Source organism: Pteropus alecto, unplaced genomic scaffold (genome assembly GCF_000325575.1).
Source record: "Pteropus alecto unplaced genomic scaffold, ASM32557v1 scaffold94, whole genome shotgun sequence".
NCBI lineage: Eukaryota > Metazoa > Chordata > Mammalia > Chiroptera > Pteropodidae > Pteropus > Pteropus alecto.
The window spans coordinates 2,270,412-2,295,906 of record NW_006437736.1 but is presented as its reverse complement, the minus strand read 5'-3'; the positions used below and the strand labels follow the sequence as shown (position 1 = coordinate 2,295,906).

Sequence of the window (25,495 nt, the reverse complement as noted above, 5' to 3'; positions counted from 1 at the left end):
GACAGTGAAAATGTGTATCTGGCTTGTGGTGGACATTTGAAAAAAAATATACTGATGTGAAGACAAACTTTTTCACATTTTTACGTCTCTGAAATCGGGGAGGCTCCAGCAATAACTGGGGACTCCATAGCGGCGGTAACATAGCTCCAACCGCTAGCACATTCACGAACTTGCAGACTGGGTGTCAGAAACTTCCATGAAAACCCCAGAGATGAGAGAAGGGGTCCCTCTTTTAACCCTATGAACCAAATAACTGTGGGAAGGGGGCGGGAAGATGTGGAAAAACAGATGTATTAGCAACATTCCTGAAAGAGGAGCCAGGGGCAAGCCAGCTCCACAGAGCTGCAAAGTGGGCTTAAGTGCCTTTCTGCAGGATTCTTAAAAAAAAAAATCTGATGTTCACAATGGTGTGACAGGTGACACGATGTAGGAAAACACAGATGGCGATGCCACCGAGTTGAGAAGGGATTCTGAAGAGTGAGACCCAACGTCAAGAAGCATTAGGAATACCCAAACCGATATATTTGCCGATATTCTCCTTTATATGTAAGCATAGCAGTGAAATAAGATAAAACCCATCTAATTATGTCTAAAAGGGTTCTTTCAATAAATGTAAAAGATTTAAAGGGATAAGAAAGCATTGTGTCACAGCTTAATTAAAAAGCCTTTTTTAATTTCTAGTCTTTATATAAAATAATGGTGTATCTTCCAACTGGCAGCATCTAAAATTAGGTGAAACGAAATTCATTTGAAAACAAAGATTGAGAACAAGACTCTAAAGCGCCCTTGACCCCAAATATTTCTCTACTGGTTCATCCGCTGATTTAATTTCCCTGTGTTTAACTCCCATGTCTATTTTCAGGCCCGACTTTCATTGCAGGTTCCCCGGAAAAAAACAAAACAAAACAAAACTACAACAAAAAACAAATCTGTGTGTTTCTCAAGGACAATGATCTCCAGAAGGGTTGTCTCAGAACCATCAGCATCAGTATCATCTGAGAACTTGTTAGCAATGCACATTCTCAGGCCCCTCAGACCTACTAAAGCAGAAACTAGGGGTCTGGGGGCGTTGCTATAACACGCCCTCCAGCTGACCTGTGCACACTAGTTTAAGAAGTACCTAGAATAAACACCTGCACCATACACCATCTGCTTGATCACTCAAATTCAACCACTCACTGAAGTTTAACTAAAATGTCCTGAGAGTTCATTCTGTATCAGGCACTGTGTGGGGACCAACTACTGACTCACGATCTAAAGAAGAGGAAACATGTGAATGACAAAACGGAATGAGAGTGAATGGAGATGCCGGTACCACACTCCTTTCCGGGGACGGAGGACTGATTCTGACTCAGGAGTCCTGGTGTGCTTCTTGGAGGAGGTGGCCGTGAAACTGGATCTTGTTGAGCAAGAAGGATTTGGATAGATTTTCTATGACAGAGAAGACAGACACTCACACTAAGGAACTAGGGCAAGCAAAGGGCACGGGTAGGTTCAGAGCCCCATCAGCCCCAAGGGGCTGTCACTAAGGTATACTCTAAGAACCTGATTAACTCAACACCCTGCCCCTTTTGAGTTCTCACCACACATTCAGCTTGTGGCAAGGACTGCCAAGTTGCGACCCATACCCATTCTTTCATTTTTGCTTAGGAACAAAACACTGCTTACATTCAGGGGAGCAGTGTGGCCAGAGAAAAGACTAGATCTTACAGCCTGTATGGCAGCTAAGTAAATGATGGGACTTCAGAAAGCCCACTTAAGAGGCAGGCTGCCCGCTGAGATGTGTGCCCACCTGGACATCTCCCCTGCTTCTTCTTGGCTGCTCACTACAAGGGTGTTGACGCTCAGCTGCCATATTGGACATTGAGATGCTGTGGCCTAGAGCTGAGGATGGCAGAGCAGAAAGAGGATTCTGAAGAATCGAAAGTCACCCTTAGACCAGCCCAACACCCCACAAGGCCAACACCTTGACTTCTTGGATGTGGGAGAGACACAGATTTCCTTCCGGTTTAAGCCATACTGTCAAACTCTATTGAGCCTACTTGTAACTGAAACATCACTCATTTCTATTGCCCCCTTTTCATCTGCAGAACTCCAGGTCTTCCCCCTCCTTTGCCCCCACTCCCCATTTTCCTCTCCATCTACTGCCATTCTCCTTGAGAACATCATAGACCCACCTGACCCATTAGCTTGACAACAAAGTAGGGCATCATTTCCTAAGCATCTTCACCCACACGTCCCATGGCGCCTGCCTTCCCTCTATACCCTCACTGCTCAATGTGGGATCCGGCTACTGTCTGCATCCATGTGACCTGGGAGCTTGTCAGAAAAGTGGACCCTCAGACCCACCCCAGGCTTACAAGTGAGAGTCTGCATTTTATCGAGATCCCAGGACACTTGCAAGCCCAGCAGTTTGAGAGACACTGCTGTTGACATCATCTTCCTCACCTCCGGCCCAGACATCAGGAAATCCATTCACTAGCCATAGCCTCTCATCCCTCTGGTCTTTCCAGGTGTCTCACTCCTTGTGAACCGTTCCTTGTCAACCTTTCCTATAACCTTAAAAGCATTTTTTTTTCTCCTTACTTTTCCCTGAACAAAATAATTACGTTCACACTTCCCTGCTTTTGTTTTATTATTCCCTCTGCCTGGAAGGCCCTTCAAAACCTCTGGCTACTTGTGGTTCTCCCACTCACCCTCAGCACACCCCCGGTTCAGACGCCACCTCCAGACCATCGGCATTTTGGGGAGAGGGACTAGATCTTCCCCGTCAGCCAGGTGACAGGGCAGCGGGCTCTGGACATGTTAAGCAACCTCTCTCTGATTCAGTTTCTTTCTCTGTAAAACTCAGATCATAATGGAATTTACATTCACCAGGCAGGTCTAAGAAGTCAAGAAAAGGTGATTAAAAATTAAAGCACCTGGAACCACGTTAGGCGCATAATCCCCACTTAATAAACTCTAGACCATACCCCAAGACCGAGCATGGGAGCGTTCACACAGTGGGCACTTGGTCTACGTTTACTGAATCCAACTTGCCCTTTCTGGGTTGACTTCTGTGCCTTCATTCTTCCTGGGCTCATGAGTCCCCCACACCCATGCTCCTCCACAGCCCAGCAAAAAAAGCCAGAATCCAGCCCCAACAGGGACATTACTGAGATGAAAGGATATTTCCCACAGCCATCCTAGTCTTGAGAACCTCACCAAGAAACAGAAAAGAAAAGCAATATAAATGTTAATGGGAAATTGTCTATTCGCTTTCACTTAGGCTAATCTATTATGGCACAACAAAGAAGGAATTAGAACACTGAAGGGTCAGGAAAACACAGAACCTGACACAGTGAAGCTCCAAGGACTTCAGTTCCCAGGAGGCTCTGTAAAAATCAAGACACGGGCCTTCTTCTTGGGACGTCTCCAGGGTCAGAGGCAGGGTTCCTGCTTTGGTCCCCGTTTTCCTGGGCATCCATCAACCAGTGTTTACGATACGCAGTCATGGGTCTACATGGTAGAAACAGGAAGACAACTACGATGTGTTCCCTGCCCCCAAGGACTACTGGGACAGGCAGATGAATCAACTGACATTATAATACAGTATGTGATAATGCTACTAAGCAAGTGAAGAGGCACATGACCAGATCCATGGGGCCGGAGAGGGAGGAGGTCCAAGGAAGTCTAACAGGGAAGACCCTGAGACTAAGTTCTGAAGGGGGCATGGGAATTAGCTTGCCGAAGAAGGCAGGAAAAAGTGTCCCAGGCAGTAAGAACACTAGGCACCAAGACTGGGACACCACACTGGAATAGGCTGATGATGGTCCCTCAAAGATGTCCACGAGATCCTGAGATGGGGCAATTCTCTTGGATTATCTGGTTGGGCCTGATGTAATCACAAGATGCTTATAAAGCAGCAGACCCCAACTTTTTTGGCACCAGGGACCAATCCTCCTATGAGAATCTAATGCCTGATGATCTGAAGTGGAGCTGAGGCGGTGATGCTGGTGCTGGGGAGTGGCTGCAAATACAGATGAAGTTTTGCAAGCTAGCCTGCTGCTTGAATTACCAAATTCTTAATCTTAAATCTTAGGAATTATCCTATCTAATTCCCCATTTTATGACTTGTGTTTCTTTTATCATTGGCTATAATGACTTTATGAAAAGAAGGAATAAATAACCTTTTGGATGGAGTATGTCAGCTCGATTCGCAGCCCTCCAAATTCCATCCTGCTGCTTTCAGGTACGTTGCCTGTATTTATAGAGCTGTAATCAGGTACACGCGTGTGTGTGGACAGGTGTACTATACTAGAAAGAGAGTTTCCCCCCAAATCCTAACCAGCTAACTGCTGTATTCCTCCTAAAAGGGCCACACTTGAATGAATGTCCCCCACTCCCACTCCCGACCTTGCTTACAGGAAGGGAAAGGCGACCAACACTTACTGAGCAGTCACTCGGGGCCAAAAGCTTTGTGAACGGTTTCTTGTCAAGACCCCCGACGAGCCTCTGAGGAAGGACCCTTCTGGGCAGCGTTCCACATGCCAGGGAGGGGGATGGGGCAAATCTCAAGTGACCCAGCCCCATTTCCCGAGCACTGCTGCTGTAAGGCACCGGGCCCATCAGAGACACCCAGGCAGAGATGACCCATCTGCCCTTGCAACCGGACCTCTGCCCATCTCTGTCTACACACAGAAAGGCCTTTGAATGTCAAATTCTAGGCGGCCTCCGGGATCCCTGCTCGTCCTATGCGCTATGTGTATGACATCCCGTCCCCTGCACCACACCACCTCTGCGGGACCTCTGCCAGCTGTGCCCTTTGTCAAATGTCACTTGCTGCCAAAGGAATTACTTAGGTGGCATTTAAGCAGCCCCGGATCCAAACAAGTTAAGCTGGCTCTGGCATTGCCACCAGACCCCTGAGGCCACAGGCCAGGCACTGCAGAGGTTCCAAGGCAGTGCCTTGGCCGTGGCCAAAACAGGGGACCCACGGGGAGGGCTGCTCGCCGGACTCAAGGACTGATTTCAAATTTCTCTAGCCCTCTCTGGGCCTCAGTTAAAATAGTGGACTGGTGCCTTCACCCTCGCTCAACTTCCTCCCTAATGGGACATCCCTCAAACTCAAAGTCATGCATCTGACATTCCCCATGGCCACAGAGGGCTCTGTCATATTAAAACATTGAACATGCCAGGCAATGTTGGGCACGTGCGGAGTTCTCAATTTTGAGCTATTTTAAACAGCACTGCTAATGAACGGCTCTGACAGGCTCTAACCCACTCCCCCTTTTCTTTGGGAATCTATATTTGGGGACGGTACATTTCTAAAAAGAGAGTTACGGAGTTAAAGGGCATGAACACTTAAAGTTTTTGTGACGAACTGGCAGTTGACTCTCCAGAGACAGCGATGTTGGTGTTGCCAGCAATTCGGATCCAACAGCCATTGATTAGTGGAGACTTTCCACGATCCTTTTTCAGTGTCATGCGATGCTCAGTTAGCCCCATATGACTGATGAGGGACGTGAAGTCATGTAAAGCCACTTGGCCAAGGCAAGACAGTTATTTTGAGACAGCACAGGAAGAGGAATCTAAACCCTGGCATCTTCCTGTTCCATTGTATTTGGTGAATTATTCAGATCTTTGCGTTATCTCGCACTACGATGATAGCTTTCATTTATTAAAGATAACCATAGGCCAGGTTCTGAGCTGGGTACTTTATTATCCACGCTACCACCATCCATCCAAGTCAATGAGGCAATCACGATGCTGCTGCTGCCGATGATGATGAAGACAGTACCTACCTGCCACTGAAGACTTAATATGTGCAAGGCACTGTGCAAAGTACTTTACATTCACATATTAACTCTAAAAATCTATGTGCTAGGCATTAATATGCCTGGTTTATAGATACAAGGAATGAAGCTCACGAAAGTGACTTCCCTCTGGTGTTCCACGGATTATACATTCATCCATCAATAAACAGATGTGAACACAGGGCTGTCTCTAAAACCTTCGCATTTAATCGCAGTGCTAGGTTAACCCCTAACCGTTAACAACGTCAGGTGGGCGGCCAGGAAGGTTTCTAAAGAGGATGGTGAGAAAAATCAGCATTCCATTTTGGTTCGTCTTCCCTGCGATGTGCTGGCTTGGGTGTCGTTTTGATCAGTGCTGTGTTTATTTCAACGCCATCCTACTGGCTGCATACAAATGCATGGCTTTCCCTTTTGAGGGCTGCTTCCCATTATAGCAAATATGGCTCACAAGGAGCAGCCCACATCCCAGCGGAGGCCTCCAGTGGCTAAGAGGAGCATTCTCATCAGAGCCCAGCAGAGAAAGTGAAGGCTCCCTCCCAGGGTCATCCTCTGCAGTGCAGAGGCAGGAGCAGAAAGGTGTGAGTGCCTAGAAAGCAGCAGAAGCAGCTCAGTATAAGGGGAAAAGCAGCGGGTTCAAGTCCTAGCCCTGCCAATAACTCAACGGGGACCTGGGCCAACCCAGTTTTGGCCTCGAGAAGACTAACGAACTATTAAATAACTTGATGCAATTTCAGATCCCACTCTGGAGGAGGCAGGGGAGATCCTAGTAAAGCCTGAATAGCTTTAAAGAAAGGAAATGATTCAGCAAATCAAGACAAGATACCTAGGTCCCATATCATTTGCAGAACTAACCCACCATAGATACTTGCAGCTCCCAGACCAGCTCGCATGGTGGTACTACAGCAGATTTAAAGCAGCCTAGAAAAGAAATCATGACCTCCATCATCGAGTAAGAATGCTATCATCTCCAGATCCAGAACTGGCACACGAGACCAATTCCAGCTGAATGATCTTATGTCTAATAAAAGAAAGGGGGGGGAGGGGAGGGGCCACGCTACTTTCCTTCCTCACTGTCCCGACACTGGCTGGATGTGCCCTCTCCTTGTCATCCTTCTGCCCGTTGCTAAAGGGAGACCTCCTGGGACCCCACTTGCCCTATGGCACAAGCAGCCTGATCGCTTTGCTATGTGTACATCAGAGAAATACAGGGACTGTCAAGGTGAGTCAGTAGAGCATTCAAGCTCCACATAACAAAACTCATAAAGTCAAGTTTAACTTGCCAGAGATATCTGTTCATTGTTACTTAGAAGGTCTCCAGGTGTTCTCAGCTGGTAATGGTTATAGAGTTTCTCTTGCTGGGGTTTATGGCCACATTTGCAGTGTGCAACGGAGATTTTCCAAGCACACGAGACTTCGGGCACATATGCATCATTCTCTCTCCTTTCTCCAATGGCTCTGGCTTCCTGGCCAGCCTCACTCCCTGCTCCCAGCTCTTTGGAATCAAGGGAACTTTTTTAAAAAATCAAGCTGCTTTGGGAATAAAAATGTCGATTTGTAAATTCCCTACTTGGCCCTGTCTACCTGCAAAGATACAGAAAAGTCCGGGGGAAACAAAAGGATTCTGTTTCTCTTTTTAGTTTCCAGATGGAGCCGCCTCCCACTGGCTACCCACACACCCAAGTGGCTGATGTCACTGTGATTTAGCACCGTGTGGACCCTGGGGATGAGTGCCCCCGTAAAAATCAACAACACTGAGCACATCTGAGAAAGCCAGAGAGATAGAAACAAAGGGAACCAACATGTGGTTGGCTCTGAACACGTCTACCGAATCATCGAGCAGAGACCAAATGGACACTTGTGCATGCATGCCAGCTGGATTGAGCCGGGGTCTTAGACAGGCAGACGCTTGACCAGGCTGATGAAGTCTGAGGTGCTGAGAATGATGGGGGGCCCAAATATCACTCTCATGAGACCCTTAGGATAATCTCCATTGGTCATCTGCTAGGATGAGGGCTCTGGACCAATCAACCACATGGTATAGAGGAGAAAAAAATTCTTTTAACTGAGCCTGGCACTGTCATGTGAATGGTCTCCGCAGACTGAAGAGAAGTAGCTGACATTCACTGGAGCTGCCATTCACAAAGGAATCTAACATTACTATGCGCCAGGCACCAAGCCTGTCCACCGAAAAGAGTGCCATAGAAGGTCGCTGTACTAATGCATGTGAATGCAGACACCTGATGGAGCCTCCAACCTGAACCTGCTTTAGTCGGCCTAGCCAGGATGCCCTGCCATGTGCCACACACTGTAACCTAGACATTACATTGCATGCCTTCTGATTCGTTGCATCTTTTCATTCAGGTGACTGTCACTGTATCAGATTGCGAGAGCTGCCATAAAGTACCACAGTAGAAATTTATGCTCTCGCAGTTCTGGAGGCTGGAAACTTCAGATCAAGGTGCCAGCAGGGTTTGATTCTTCTCAGGCCTCCCTCTTTGGCTTGTAGAGAGCTGTCTTCACATGATCCTTCCTGTGTGTGTATCTGTGTTCTCAGCTCCTCTTCTTATAAAGACATCAGTCAGTCACACTGGATTAGAGCTCACCCATATGATCTCATTTACCTTAATTATCCCTTGAAAGTCCCTATCTCCAAATACAGTCACGTTCTGAGGTCCTGGGTAGTAGGACTTAAATGTACATATTTTAAAAGGGACATAATGCAACATTTGCATTGCATTTTGTAAAGATGGTTGTCACCATCCTTACACCCCCGAGAAACATGAAACATGCAGGAAGGTGAAATAGCTGACTATAGGGTCACAGATCTCAAAAGAGTGACACCGAGGCTCGTACTCGGGGTCCAACTCTATCCCAAGTGGTCATCGGCATTGAGAAACCCAAAGTTAGGGTTACAACTGCTTTTTGTGGAGCCACTAACTGCCTATCATGATAACTCATTCTTCTCTATCTAGTGTTGTCCAGAGCTACCTATTCTTTGCAATGCACCACTGTGGGGTGGGGGTGGGAGGGGAAACGATCTTCATTACAGGACATTCGACTGTGGGATCACGACCACCCTCGGCGAGCCCCCATTTGATTGATGTCTGCTTTCCAGACTGGATTTCATGCTTCCTAAGGGCCTCTTGGTGCCCAGTTGAAAATCTTGCACGTGAGAGTTTCCTGATAAATACTGGCTGAATGCATGAACATACGTACGTATGAGTAAATGGCATGGTCAAAGAACCTCGAAAGATCCTTCTTGGTTTTAAGTTCTATGATTCTGCTCCAGGAGGCGACACGGGAGCTGTTTGTTGCTTGATGGCTGAGGATTGCGTCAGGTCCAAACCAGTATTTTTTTTTTTTTTCCTACAGTGTATTTTCTCCTACCCAGCCAGTGTGTCGGAGCAACATCGCCCACTGAAACGATGCAGCGACAAGAAATGGCCTTTGCCCAGATGCAGAAGGAGGGTAAACTCTGGGCGCCCAATTAAATGTTCCCCTTACGATTAATCCCAACACGACTCTGATGGACCTTCTTCTCTTGCCAGACCCTCGCTAGGTGGAAAAAAGAAGGTAACTTCACTGTCATTGTCTAACTCCACTGTCCCTGCCATCTATAGTCCTGTTAGGAAAAATGCCATTGTCATTCCACAAATGTCTGGGTGAGCGGCTCTAAGCAAAGGACTACCGTGGGCAGTTTGTAAAGAAGCAGAAGACAATAGCTCATGGCAGCATGGCGTCGTTTACAAGCCATCCAAGGGGATAAAAAAATATTCAAGAATGCAAAATAATGTAATACCTATTGTATTAATAGGTGTTAAGCCTTTCAGGAATACCCGTTAACCAGTGTAGGGCTGGGATTTTAAAGAATAAAGGCTTCTAAGTAGAGAAGAGACTGTGAAGTAGCAAAACAAATGGGAGACTAAAGCTGGAAACCTTGGCCTTGGCCCTAAAGAACAGCGAGGCCTGAGTCTCGTGGGTGGCCCTGGACACGAATTAGCAGTTGTACTCCCAGAAGGCGCACTGCATTTGTCTATGGCGACAATGACAGCCACTCATTTACAGCCACCGAAATTGACTGTCCTCATGGCTAATTTGTTTTGTGCTTGTCCTCAAAATCTCCCCCTTACGAACCTCTCCATCTTGAGAGCGAAATCATATCACTTGAGGGATGAGATTTACTAAGAAGCTCAGAGCTTCATTTCATATCTATTTTCTTATAATTAATCAGTTTTATTTAAAAAGGAAGAGGGGGATAGATATATCTACAGAGCAGGGAAAATGAATACGGCTTAGAGAACGATTATACATAATAGTCCCAGAAGGTTTAGTTGTTCAGATGATCATTAAAGAAATGGATGGAGTTGGTTTTAAAAAAGGTTTCAGCTCCTCCTGCATCCCCCAAATCGAATAAAGAAAAATGAGAGGGCTATTTCCACTTCTGGAACACATTAAAATGTATCCCAAATAGCCTTTCGCTAAGAATCTCCCAAGCCCTGCTATGCCTCTATTATATAAATTCAGGGCACCATCTCTGGCTGCTAGAAACACAGGAATTACATTTTGGGGTTCACTTATTACTGTGGTTATCGGTGGTTTAGGTTTAAATGTACCAGCCAGCACACGCAGCTGGACATGGCAAACCAGGCTGACATTCTAGTTAATCTGACGGCTCGATCATCTAGTTGGTGGTTTTGTTTTAGGTCTTTTTCAGGTGTAAGTTTCTTCAGTCATAAATCGTCAGCCTATGTATTTGTTTCCTCTTCCTCTGATATTCGGCATTTAAGAATGAGTCCCCATAACTCAGTAATGGTGGACCAGGTCCACCTTGCATCCTGGTCCAGGCAGCTGGGGACCGGCCCCTGCCTTTCTACTCAGTTGGCCACTATAGTAGAAGACCACACTGTCCCACCATCGTAGTGATGGACAGGCCAGAAATGAGCTCCCTGCTCTGTCACATGATCATGTAACTTCAAAGAAATTAAAAAGTCTGTCTTCGCCTAGAAAGAATTAAAGTGCTGGCTCTGGAGTCAGACAAAACGGGCTGAAATCTTGGGTGGTTTGCCTGTGCACCTCTGAGTGTTCCCCTTCCCTCAACAAACCATCGGCCTCGTCTTTAAAATGGGGGAAAGAACTTTACCTACTTCATAGGATTCAATGAGCAAAGTCGAAATTGAGATAAAAGATACCTCACAATATACTGGAGACAGACAAGTAATAACCGGTTTGACCACACGATGCTAAATTAAGAACAGTATTGTAATAATACCTGAGTCACAAACCAATTGAAGAAAGGAAAAACAAAAGAAACTGGCAAAATAATCTACCATGCCCAGGTAAAATAAACTGTGACATCATCTCATATTGCTACCCGACTTGTCCTCACACAGGCCTGCTGCTGGTCAGTGGCCTTGTTGGCTCCAGGTACCTCTCCAAGAACAGCCAACCACACACAGATTCTATGACCCATCCGAATCTCACTCGGCACCCTGAATTCCAACCTAAGTCACTTCAGGTTATGGAAGGATGCAGGGTGGCTACCCCGTGCATACTAACACAGGCCTCCGAAGATGCACAGGTGACATGATCCTATCAGGAGTGAGAGGAGGGAAGGGTGGGAGGGAATTAGTTTCTGAACAGCTTATCTCATTTTATCACCAATCCCCTCAGAGTCTGGGCTCATCAGCCCTTTACTCAGACTGAAAAGTGAGGTTCCAGCAAGTAAATTAGTTCATGCAGCATCAGCTAGTCTGCCTCCCACTTTAGAAATGTGAACTCAGCTCCGAAGGCCCCTGAGCCTCCAACCCCACCACCTCCTCACTCCAGGCTATCCTCTGGAATTCAAGTCAATGCTGGGAGGACCTGTTTGCAAGCCTTGGAGAGAAACAGGAGGGTCACAAAACAGGAGGAAAGAGTCTGATTTAATGGGAAGCAGGGAGAGCTGAACTCAGGGACAGCTGGCAGAAATTCTTGGGCTTCCACTCTCGTCTTCTGCGTGAGAAGCGTGGGCCAGAAAGAATCCGAATTAAGGCTGTTCCTCCGAAATCCTCACTTAACGCAATCAGGAATTGAAGTCTAGAGAAAATCAAGCAGTTGTATGAAGTCACTCAACAACGTGCTGGCCAGGTGAGGACTAGAACCCAAGGTACCTACTACGTCTCACGTAAGGCTCTTCCCATCTCTCAACATCAACACGAGACATTTCACCACCAAGTGGTCCTCTTCTTCTAGGCCCGTTGCTCCTTGGAGGCACAACAGACAGCTGCCATTGTGCTGCTTTGAGCTAAGGGCAGGTTGTTAACCAGATACTGGAGGCGACACCAGGGCAATTAGCCAGTCCTCCAAGTGGGCTTTGCAGGCCGGCTGGGCTCACGTCACCCATACTGCAGGCAGCCCTTTTGATCTGCAAAGCAGATATTCTTCATAGCTTCGCCACCGTCTAGAGCAGTGGCTCCCAGACTTAAATGGACACCAGAGTCACCTTGAGGGCTGGCTGAAATGGAAGAACACTGAGCCTCATGTCTCCGAGGCTTCTGCTGCAGTGAGTCTGGAGTGGAGCCAAGAAATCTGTATTTCAAACAAGTTCCTAGTTTGGAAATTCTTTCTCCCCAGATCCCCAATCCAGAGACATGTGGCAAGGATCATAATTTAGACCCCATGTACAACTCAGCTCTGGCTGCATCAGACATACGGGGCTAAAGTTGTTACTCTTTCAGACACGGCTCAACTCTCTCATGGGATCACAGACAGATGTCACTGAGCAAAGGACTCGCACTCACATGCTGTCGATCCCGGCTGACAGTGGGCTTTCCTTTTATTGTTCTGAAGCCAACACTAAGAAATCTAAGGAGTTATAAACCATCCACGATTTATTTAATTTTGAGTTAATTTTCCATCGCTAACTTCTAATTCCAATTTCATGCTTCCCTCTAGATAAATTGTTCCAACTCTGTGCAATCTACACTCAAATTTCCACCTCTACAATTACATAGAATACATTAATTCTACTATGTCTAAGTAGAATTAATACAGGTAGCCCTCACTTTGTGAAACAGAAGCGAACCTCCAAATCTATTTCTATAAAGTCACTCTTATGTTCTAGGGTTGCCAGATTTAGAAAATAAAAATACAATACAGTCAGTTAGATTTGAATTTCAGATGAACGACAATTTTTTTTTTAAGTAGAAGTATGTCCACGCAATATTTGGGTGTACTTATACTAAAATTTGTTAGACATTTCTCTGAAATTCAGATTTGACAAAGAATCTTATTTATTCATTTATTTATTTTTAATCTGGCAATGCTACTATACCTGTGCACTCATTCAAATATATATATTGAGCCTCTACTTTTTGTTTCCTGCTACAAATACAAACCACAGCTACATGACTAATGTTTAAAAACTAGATGTTGGGGAGAAGATGCCTCTTAGTGTTTGCTTATGCTTGGAGTTCCTGCCACCATCCTGCACAAATGAGAGGACCACAAGACCCACCAGGGCACCAACTTTGAGCCACAAACCCTATGGTAACAACCACCTACCTACAAGATCTTGTAAGATAAGACAAACATATTCTTATCTGTTTAAGCCACTGCTACTTGGTTGTTCTGTTACAATATCTGAATGATTCCCAACTGATACGTAATAGATACGACCTCTTAACTGTTATCTTATATCCTGCCTCTCCAAGGAGACCAAAAGTCATATCTGTTTGGTGGTCATGTAGTTAGGTCTCTTCTTTCTTCCCTTCCCTCCTTTCCATCTATCCACCCTATCCATCTACCCATCCATCCATCCATCCCTCACAGTGTGCCATGTATTTATTTATTCTATTTTGACATTGGGTGGCGCAGCACTCTAGAGCTACGGGGAGACATCACAGGTAAAGTCTCTGACGGGCTCTCTGAGGCGATCTCCACTGTTTTCCATCAAGGGCCTTTTTTGGAAGAGTGTTTTCCTTCCGGTATTGAGAAGGCCCCAGAACCTCTCCTGACCCAGTTCTTCTCACTCAGTTCTTCCTTGGGGTCAGACTGCGACCTTGTATAAATCCAAAAACAATCTACAGAGGAGCCCTTGAGGACCAATAATTCCACTCCAGGACACTCAAGTACCCAGAGTGGGACAGGAGTGCTTTTAGCCACACATTACCTGAGAAGGCTGTTGACCCAACAGACACTCCTTCTGTGAACAATCCCAAGCACTAATGATGGCACTTCAGAAACCAACGGGCATTTATTTCTCTCTGGCGCAACAAACAAAAAAGGGAACTTAAGGCATGAAGGATGAAGATTACCTAAACCATACATGGAACCACTTAACCATGTCCTGAAATTTCTTTCAAATATATTCCTCCAAAGTCGCTTTGTCCCAAAGAGACAGGCTGTCCATCCCCATTCCAGCCCTGCTGGACCTCCCCGCTGCATCTGCCTTTAATTTCCACCCCTGAGAGATCCTTTCGTCATCACTCTGCTTTCATGCCTTCCACCTCAGCTCTGAAGCGCTTCTCTTTCTAATCTCTAGGTTCCTACAATATTTTGTGATCACATCATTTAAAAAGAGGCTCAATCACAATACTTCAGCGTAGACAACTTTTTCCGTCTGACTGCAGACGATTCTAGGTACTAGCTCTAACTTTTCCTCAAATCAACTAAATGTGCTATTGTTTATTGCCAGCTCATGATCCCAGAGACCAAATGCCCAAACATGTCAATACCCTGAAGGTATCAACCCAAAAGGTCGACCATAGCAGAGACCCACCCTCTTCCTCTGACGACTCTTGGCTATGTGTGGTCCATCAGAAACATAGCTGGCCCACCAGGAGACAGCACTGCACAGAGCCAAACAGATGTTGGAGAGAAATCTGAGACAGTGACCAATGTGCAAGGGCATCGGGGTTGGACAAATTGGAAGGCGCGGAATGAGGCTAAAATCATAGACAGGAGGCTTTTTAGAGGAAGTCTGTTCACACTGAGGGGAATTAATTAATGTGTTGACTGGACTCCCAGAGGCAATCACAGAAGCTGAAGCATGGTTATTTTTAATAGATTCGGGTTCTCATTGGGTGAAAACGACATAAGCCAACGGAGAGCTGGCTGGCCACATGACCTACAATTATTTTACTGAGTGGGAATGAAGTGGTTACCCCACCCCAGCTCCACATCACCATCATTTTTCATTTCAACCCAACCTAGAGGGAAACAGCTTATTTCCGAATGTCCTAGACAGGTCCTCCACTGTCTGTGTGTCCCACTCTGCCTCTGCCCTTGGATTCCTGATCCAAGATGGCAGCTGGGAGCTTCCACCAGCAGTGCTGAGATGATCATATTCATTCTCATGGAAATTTTAAGGTGCACACAAAGAGAAGTTCTCATTGACGGTAGGTTCCCAGGCTGGCATTCATCTAGAGTTGGGCCTGATGGACCATTCTGAGTTGTGCAAAAAGAAAGAACAGAGGAAGCTAGATGGGAGAAGAAAAACTCAGGTGTTGAATGAAGAGAAGCAGAGAAGAACAATGTATGGGGTAGAGGAGTGAGAGAGAATGAAAGACAGCAAGATAGTCAGAGGAAAAAAATGGAGAGACCGAGGCAAGGAGACAGAGAAGCAGACAGACCCTATGGCTTATGACATCATGGAAGAAAATGCTTCGATTCCAAGATTTTCAGGTAAAAACTGAGCTGTATCCTGCTCCTGGGTTCGAAGCATGTACCTGTGTCTCATAAATAAGTAACATGACATCCCCCTTTTTCAAACCTGAGCAGATCTGTATGTCTTGTAACTAAAATATGCAGGATTAGAACTTGCACCATCAACATGAAACACTCCTCTTGAGCTAAGTACAAAGGTTATCATCCTTTTAAAGTCAAAAGAGGCCTCCATTCAGCAAACATTTGTTGAACGTTTTCTATATCTTTGACCTTGTACTTATTGCTGGGTTAGAGAAAATGAATCAAAACACAGCTGGTACCCACCCATGGAGTGCAGAATACAGAAAGGAGACGTCCGAGCTCTCACAAGTATGATACAGTCTGGGAAGTGCTATTTATAACCAATGTTAACAAGTCAGCATGGGAAAACAGAAATCCTGCCAGGCAGGAGACAGGTGGGCCCTGGTCAAGAAAGTCATCCTGGAAGAAGCAACACCTCAACTAAATCCCGACGTCAACCAAGAACCACCCAGGTGAAGTGAGGACTGAAGGGCATTCTAGGCAGCCTGGCTCCACTGGTATGAAGTTGGCGCCTCCTGGTGGAAAAATTTACACCACAGACATGGGCAAAAACTACATGTCAGGCCGTTTGTTTATTCTTTTATTCTCGAAGAGTTGGTCCAACAGCGCACACCTACAGGTCCAAGGCCCAGAGGCTAGAGAAGATGGTTTTTGGTTCCGTAAGGTTGGAATGTAGAATGTCAGAGAAAGAACTGACCAGAGATAAGTGCAAGGTGGACAGGGGCCCAATGAACAAATCCTCGTAGGCCACGGTTAAGTTTAGACTGTCCCAGGCTACTAGAAGGTTTTGAGGAAGCGAGTGAAATGATTGGGTGGAGTGATCTGACTGCAAAGCAGAAGATGGTTGCTAAGAAAGGCTGGGGCAACGGAAGCCAGAAGGCGGCTAGACGGAGAACAGCCTGGTCCAGAGAAGACCCCGCGCAGAGCCTGCCCTGGGAGGGGCACTGCCGGGTCCCTGGTGCCCATGGGATTTCCGGGGACGTGAAAGGAGACCAGAAATTCAAATCATTCAGGGCACATCGAACATTTTTTTGATGGAAACCACCACCAAAACCAGAGGCAGAAGGGAGTGGCATCCAGCAGGGCGGTGTCAACCCAGGAGTGTCACTGGACTTTATCACTTGTGACCTCTCCTATGATTGAGCGAGATTATCTAAGTGATCCTGACTTTGGGACCCGGTGTTGTAAGGGGAAAGAGGACTCAACGCGGAGTTGCTAGATTTAGACTGAAATCTCAGTTACCCAACTTGGGCAAGTCACTTAGCCGTAGCAAAACATTTATTACTTTTGAATTTCAATGGTCTCATTTGTGGAATGGGGTGAAAATACCTATCTCCTCAGGTTTATCGTGAAAACGGAAAATCTGAATATTCGAGTCTCTTACAAGTATGACGCTTGATGAGCACGAGAGACTACATTATCAAGTCACATAATTTGGAAATTCCCCAAAGTTGTGGACGAACTAGGGGAAGGAACGAGAAAGGACACAAAGCCACGAACACAGAGAGAAAATGCATCCACGAACCTCTTCATAAGATGCCTTCAAAAGACATCCTGTGAGTCAAACCTAGGCTCCCGATTAAAAAGCAAAATACGAATACAAATAAAAATACAAATCTGACAGATGGAGGCCCAAAGCAGCCACAACAGAAAGGTGGGTGGTGCTCCTTTTAAGCTCTTGGTTCGTGCAGGTACGCTAGAACAACTCTAAGTGGCGTAGCGCATAACCAACTTCTCTCTCAGAGGCTCTGCACTTCACACACCCTCTGCGCACAAAAGAACTGGTCTAGTCTGAGCTGTATCTTCCTCGGTGAGAATACGAGAAGCCTTGTGTGCTACCCCAGCACTGCTCTGCATTCTATGTCTTTGCCTTTTGTCGTACTATTTTACACAAGGCAGTCAGAAGTACAGCAGACAGCCAGGATGAGAAATGACTTTGTCAAATTCTAAGTCACCACGAAAATACCAAAGACAAGGATGGGATGATGAAAATAACGGCAACGACAAATGTGACAAAGACAACATTAAAAGTTCTTTGATCGTGTGGTGCATCCGTCCAATACAAAAAAAGGAAAGAACTATTGCATAGATACATGCAACGACTTGGATGAATCTCAGACATACAGAATGAAAGAAGCCAGTCTCAAAAGATTATGTATTGAATGATATCATTGATAAGGCATTTTCAAAAATATAAATCTGTACCAATGAAGAACAGATCAGTGGTTGCCAGGGGAAGGGTGTGGCTATAAAGAGATAGCACAAGGGAGGTTTTGAGGTGATGTAACTGTTCTTTGTTCTGATAGTGTTGGTAGTTAATGTGAATCCACATATGTATTATAATTTACAGAACAGTAAAAAGTTCTTTCACTGAATGAAAATGTGTTGAGACCAATGACGTACATGGCTTTAAGCTGGACGTTATGGAGATACATCATTCCTGCCCTTGGACTTAAGTGGACAGATAAAACCATACAGTAGCATCATAGCAGACAACACGCTATAGTACCTCTCACAGTGGAGAGAGGTAAGATAGCAGTGACGAGGAGGAAATAAAATAATTGACCACAGACAGGGAAGAGTATTGGTAGAAGAAACAGCTAACAGGGACTCTACAGAGAAGACAGGCTGGCCTAGGAAAGGGGCGGGCACTAAATGAGTAACAGCACGGAGACAGAAGATGGGCACATCCACTTGGGGACCCAACTCTGATGGATGAAGCACGGGTATGTTGCAGGTTGGGGTGGGAGTGGGAGTAGGTGTTTAGGGGCAAAGTGCTTTGATAGCGCTGGAAACGGAAGTAAGTGGAAGACTCTGGAAGGCAGCAAATGCGAAGCTAACAATACCTGGCCTGGCTCTCTTATTCTCCAGGCAACAAGGAACCACAGAAGGCTTTGACCAACGAGTGGTATAGCCTTTGAAGAAGATTCCTCTGGAATCTCTGGATTCCTCTGGAATCCTCTGGAAGGACTAGGGGAATAACAGGAAGCAGAAGGCAAGGTCTGAGGGGTGAGATGAAGCTAACCGAGGCTTACTCAAACAAGACAGCTGGTAGGGGCAATTACAATAAAGTTTCAAGTTTAAAACAAAAACATGAATTCTAAAAGTCATAATCAACCCTACGGTTCCCTGCAGCATCACCAGCAATAATCAAGATAGGGAAGCAACCCAGACGTCCATCAAGAGATGAAGGGGTAAAAATGGATGAATACATAGACACAACAGAATACTAGTCAGCAATAAAAAAGAATGAAATCTTGCCGTTTGCGACAACATGGGTGGATCTAGAGGGCATTATGCTAAGTGAAATAAATCTGACAAAGATACTGTATGATTTCACTTGTATGTGGAATCTAAACAAAATAAATGAACAAACAAAAGAGAAACAGACCCACAAATATAAGGAATAAGCTGACGGTTGCCAAAGAGAAGGAGGTAAGGAGATGGGGAAAAAATAAGGAAAAATTTTCAAGTTTAAAGGAACTTTATGAAGCTTTTATAAAAGGGGAAATGCATGAGTGAATTTTTCGGCTAGCTACAAAGCAAGCCCGGAGTTGGGTTTACGGTGAAAGAACAGCCTCCAAGGTCCAGGGAGGAAGCGGGGCCGGCCATCTCTGAATCTCTCAAGTAAGAACTTCCGGACACAGGTAATGTGCAGAAAAATTCTAGAGACTACCATCCCCATGCTACTTTTCTTCTACCAGCCAGTTCATTTCTACGGACACTTTTCGAAGCCCTACTATGTGCAAGGTGTAGAGGTGGAAACGAGAATGAAAAAGGCAGCTGTTGATTCCAGGACCCTACAGACCGACAGCTGTGATACTAGGCAGATCTGGGTAAAGAGTAGTGTGCAAGGTTTAACCAAGGAATCCTGGTAAAGGGAGAAGGAGAGATGGAATTCGGAGAAAGACAAAGACTGCTGGAAGACGGGATTCGTGCTGGACTTAAAAAACCCTGTCCTCCAGGCCCCTGCCAACCACATGGCCGGCCCCCGCTTCCTCTCTGGACCCTGGAGGCTGTTCTTCTTTCATCGTAAACCCAACTCGGGCCTTGCTTTGTAGCCAGCCAGAACATTCATTCATGCATTTCCCCTTTCACAAGAGCTTCATAAAGTTCCTTTAAACTTGAAAATTTTTTCTTTTTTTTTTTTTTTCCCCATCTCCTTACCCCCAACTCCATGCATTATGGTGTCTCTGGAGCACCTCACTCATGCACGCGGCTCCCAACGCCACCTTCAGCCTGAGCAGGGCCCACCCCCAGACATCAATGCAAATGGGACTCACCACTGAGCCCAGCCCTTTGGTGGCAGCCGATACAGGGACAAGAATGAGGGAGTCTCGAAGCACCAAAAGGACAAACATGGGGCCACGGCAGAACCACCAGTTCCCCGCTTCCAAAACGGAATGACGCTGACGCATCGGCTAGAGAAGACAGCAGATCTGAGAGAGGAAGGGGCAAAGGGGGCTCAGCGGAGAGGGAAGCAGGGCAGCGCCACCAGGGGCAGCGTGCGGCGGGGGCCGGAATGGGGGGAAAGGAAGGCAGAATGCTGAGCGACAGAGGGCGGCAGAGTAGAAGCGTGCGAGGAAACAGGCTGGGGAACAAGAGATACATGCGTGACGGAGCGGACCGCAGTGACCACGCTGAAATCAACTGGTTAGAGAAGTGACAAGGACAAAATACATGCTTTTCTCTCCTCCTAAAAACTCTGCGTGCATAGATGGGGAGGATGAAAAGAGAGAGCATGATTGGAGGGGGAGGAAGAGAGATAAGCAAAGCGGAGGGGACAGTAAGAGTCCCAGGACACTAAAATAGGCCTTTCTCACGAGGCTGACGATGCTCCAGGGTCAGAGGTGTGAATCCAGGGCTGTCGGCCATGGTTCTACAAGGGTCACCCTTCGTGCCCTCGTCTGTATGCCCAGGTGGGCTCATTAAAGAGGAGAGAAGAATCTCAAGATCGAGAAGGGAAGGGCTGACATAAAGTAGACCTGACGCCGCTCAGAAAGTTGGCACTCAAATTTGAGTTGAATGCCTGAATGGATGAATACATTAAATCCACGTGGCATTAAGTGGCAGACCCAAGTCATTTAATTCCTGGTCTAGGACTCTTTGGTATGAAGTAACTCTCCTATTTTTAACATACCCCACGTTCCTGACTGACGACGACGCTACAGAGTTACAGAAATGCGATGAACAGTTTACAACCTGCGACACACTCAGCTGCTCAAAACGACAACGTTAATTTAATGAACTTAAACACTCGTGAACTTTTTAACACATTCAAAGTTATTTACACTGCGAAATGCATGCTAAAGACTGCTTGCCAAAGACTCGAATAGGGTGACACATGTATCTTTCGAATGTTCATTTGCATTTCAAACTTTAGGCTTTGATACAAAGACGTTGGCTTTTCTCTTCTGGTATCGGGAAGTCAGAGAGATTGATTTTTTTTGACCCATCCATTCATACATCTACCCTTCCATCCATCCTATATGACATGTCCATCACGAGGCCTTAGGAATGCCAAAAGTTCATCCTTATTTAGAAAGTCAGAAGTAAATACATCCATCCTTCCTTCCATCCTTCCTTCCATCCTTCCTTCCATCCTTCCTTCCATCCTTCCTTCCATCCTTCCTTCCATCCTTCCTTCCATCCTTCCTTCCATCCTTCCTTCCATCCTTCCTTCCATCCTTCCTTCCATCCTTCCTTCCATCCTTCCTTCCATCCTTCCTTCCATCCTTCCTTCCATCCTTCCTTCCATCCTTCCTTCCATCCTTCCTTCCATCCTTCCTTCCATCCTTCCTTCCATCCTTCCTTCCATCCTTCCTTCCATCCTTCCATCCATCCATCCATCCTATATGACATGTCCATCACGAGGCCTTAGGAATGCCAAGAGTTCATCCTTATTTAGAAAGAAAGACAGAAGTAAATACGATGTAATATGTTAAATATAATAATCAAATGACAAAGTGCTAGGGGACATAGAAGCAGTGAATAGTTTGCTGGAGAAAAGCGGAAAGGCCACGGTATTCGCAGAGGTGGTGTCAACCAGTTTCCTAAGGCGGCCACGACAAAAGTGACCATAAACCGGGTGGCTTCGACAACGGAAATTTACCCTTTCACCATTCTGGAGGCCAGAAATGCAAGATTGAGCTGCCAGCAGAGTCGGTTCCTTCTGAGGGCCATGAGGAAGAACCTATCTCCCCCAGCTTCTGGGGGCCGCAGGCACCCCTCAACTTGTGAACGGTATTCTCCTTGCGTCTTCACCTCATCTTCCGTCTGGAACTTGCCTGTGTTCAAAGTTCCTTTTTGCATAAGAACGGCAGTCACACTGGATTAGGGCCCACCCTAATGGCCTCAACTTGATCACCTGCCAAGACCCTATTTCCAAATGAGACCATGTTCACAGGCACTGGGGATCAGGGTTTGAGCATCTTTTGGGGAGAACGCCATTCTACCGACAACGTGGCGAAAAGCTGGATCTCGAAAAGACAACCATGATCTCGCCGATGGGACAGCAGAGGACAGCAGTGGCATGGTCAAGGGAATGGCCGTCTGGGTGACCACGTGACAGGCGGGCAGGCTGGTGAAGCAGCTCAGGGAGTGCAAGTGGGACCAGGTTGCTCTAGGCCTTGGCACCAATTCCATCCTGTGAGTGATGAGACACCAATGGAGGAGTTTAAGAAAGGGACTAAAACGAGAATTGTGCTTCGGAAGACTTCCGGGCATTTGCAAGATACTTTACTTTTGTCTCTTTGTTTCCCTTTGTCCCAAGAACTGGCAGGGAAACCCCATTCGACCTTCACATTTCAGCGAGGGAGGGTTCACGTCTGGTCCGTGTTTTTCTTTCCTTATAACCCGTGCCTCCACTCTGGCATAGGACTGATCTGTCAACTAAGTGGCAAGTCATCACAATGAGCTTCTCCCACTTCTGTTTAGACTGGGAGACTGGTGGCTACACCCCTTCGCAGCCATGGAGTCAGGGACTGATGAAAAAAACGCCCATATACCAGTTTCCTGGAAACAGATGATGTCCAAGCCAGAAGGACCGCATAGGTCCTCCAAGCTGTGTCCCTTACAACAGCGAGGGCATCTCAGGGAACTCGACGGTGAGGTTCCTGGAAACAGATGATGTCCAAGCCAGAAGGACAGCATAGGTCCTCCAAGCTGTGTCCCTTACAGCATCTCAGGGAACTCTACGGTGAAGTCGAGAAAGAATGAATGTGGGAATCTATGCCTCCTGGTCTTGCTTTACCACAGCAGCTCCATCTGATCTTTTTTAAAATACCTTTATTGAGATATAATTCACATACCATAAAATTTACCTGTTTATGCAAACCATCAACTTTTAGTACACAGTTTTACAACCATCACCACTATCTAATTCCAGAATAATTTCCTAACCCCCCCAAAAAAACTCTGTACCCACTCCCCTTCCCCTAGTCCTTGGAATCCACTCATCTACGTGCTGTCTTTCTGGACCGGCCTATTTGGACATTTCATACGAGTGGAATTTGACAGCCTTGGCACTGCTCCTCAATTAATGTTTTCACGGTGCAATCATGTTACAGCACGTATCAGTACTTCATTCCCTTTTGTGTCTGGATAATATTCTACTGCAGGGCTATGTGACATTTGGCGTACCCATTCACCAGTTCATAGACATTAGGGTAGTTGCCTTTTTGATTCTGATGCTATGAACATCTGTGTACATATACCTAGGAGTAGTATTGCTGGGTTATATGCTAATCCCATGGTTAACTTTTTGAGGAAGTACCCAACCGTTTTCCACAGTGGCTTTGCCATTTTATGTTGTCCCCAGCAAGGTATAAGGGTTCTGATTTCTCCACATCCTCTCCCACACTTATTTTCTACAGCCACCCTAGTGGGTGTGAAGTGGTATCCCACTGTGGCTCTGATTTGCATTCCCCAATGACTAATGACATTGAGCATCTTTTCATGTGCTGATTGGCTATTTGTAAATCTTCGGAGAAATATCTATTTTAATCTTTTGCCTAGTTTTTAATTGAGTTGTCTTGTCATTATCGAGCTATAGGAGTTCTTTATCTGCTCTGGATACAAGTCTCTTATCGGATATATGATTGCAAATATTTTCTATGTTTTAGGTTGTCTTTTCACTTTCTTAATGGTATCCTGTGACACACACAGGATTTAAATTCTGATGTCCAATTTATTTTTTTTTTTTGCTTGTGCTTGTAGAATCTCATCTAAGAAACCACAGCCTAATCCCGTGACAAAGATTTACTCTTGTTTCCTTCTAAGAGCCTCACAGCTTTAGCTCTTATGTTTATTCGAGGTCTACAATTCATTTAGACTTGATTTTCATTTTTATCCTTTCGAGTGGATGGCAATCCACATAAAATTGGTTTAAGTCTCCCAATACTAAGCCCCCTTATATTACAGTTTATAGAAAGGAGGAGTAATTTGCCTATGGACACACACAAGTTTCAGGCATGGCTGGACGCAGACTGAGGTTCTCTGCCTTGATGTCTGCAGATGACTCTGGCTTCCCCTCCCCCACCTAAGCACCCCCAAACACTAGAGAGGCTAAAGCTACCCAAATGCACCCAAGTCCCCCATGGTGCACAGGTGAGGAGGGCTCCTCCTCCTGCCTTGACAGGAGGCCATGGCATCCCATGTAAACACTCCGATTCGGACCTGCAGGCAGCCTGAAATGGCCTCGGGTGCTTTGCACAGACCTGGCCACGTATGTCATCTGCTGCTGCTGCTTCTTAGAACCCTTCCTAATTAATCTCAGGTCTTGCGCTCACCCCCTAAACTTGCCCCCAGATAGGAGAGGAGTAAAGTATCTTTCTCAAAACCTCTCTTCCCCCGTGTGGACTTTTCCTTTCTTAGTCGCTCCATTGACTTCATTGAACACTTATCGAGCACCTTGTTTTTGGCCCTGGGGGTACAAAACCGAGTTAAGATGACAGGCCCCGCCCTCGAGGAGCTGTCATTTCACTGGGGGCGTCCAAGCTCCGGAGTACTGGTCCTTTATCACCTTCCCAACATTTATCAGCAACAAATGGAATTGCTAATGTTACTCACCGCATGCCTGGCTCTGTTCTTCCTGCTTTCCCCGTATTATTTAACCCTCGACTGTCTGAGGTAGCAGAATCACCGTTCCGCTCTACAGCGCATATTAAGCACCAATTCTGCACAAAGCGCCATCAAAGAGACAAAGAGCAGTAGGAGCAAAAATAAAGATGAGTTGGAGACAGTTTCAAGGACCAGGGATCGGGGGTTGAGCTGAGACAGTGGAATTTTCCTGAAGGAAACAGCTGAGAATGGGGCGAAAAAATAAAAGCGTAAAAATGTCACATTAGAGGAAAAGTGAGCAGAGTGAAGTGGCCAGACTGGAGGGAGTGGGGACACGCAAAGGGACAGGCTGTGGCCTCTGTCGGAATTCGTATTTATAGACCACAGCCCGGAGAGCCAGCAAATTACGTGGGGGGAAAGCCACGTACAAACTTGCCTTGTGTTGATAATGTATTATTATTACATACTCTGTGCCTTTGAGACAAGCTGAAAAAAAAAAAAGAAAGAAAAAAAGAAAGAAAGAAAAAGAAATGCCAACTAAAAGGAAACTAGAATTAATATGATTCAGTGTGAGGATAACGGCCAGGCTGGGGAGGTGGAGATGAGATTGTTTCATTTCTTACAATAAATACTTGTATTTCAGGTAATCAAGTTTGGTTCTTAGCGCTAATGTCATTTTCTGCTAATTTAATGTCCCGGGAATCCCTCTGAGAAGATTGCTGGTGGAATGCAAATAGGGCCCATTTTCTGAAAAAGAACCATTTCTCCAACCCAGGTGTGCTCAGGGGCTGACAAAGGGCCGATCCCACCGAGCGGAGGGAGTTAAACAGACGCTGGGAGGTGGTCCTGCGTGCTGAGCAGAAAGGGCTGTGGTTATTTGAGATTCTTCATTGCAGAGACAAACTAGTGGCGGG

The 25,495-nt window shown here is 46.1% G+C and overlaps 1 protein-coding gene and 1 non-coding gene across 6 annotated transcripts in view; both read right to left on the bottom strand.

Annotated features, from left to right (window-relative positions):
- Positions 1-25,495, bottom strand: part of LARGE1 (LARGE xylosyl- and glucuronyltransferase 1) — a 484,407-nt gene that overhangs the window by 316,258 nt on the left and 142,654 nt on the right. The window lies entirely within an intron of this gene.
- LOC112481970 lies at positions 4,810-4,947 on the bottom strand. Its single transcript, XR_003047145.1, has one exon. It is a non-coding gene; the product is annotated as a small nucleolar RNA SNORA76 (small nucleolar RNA).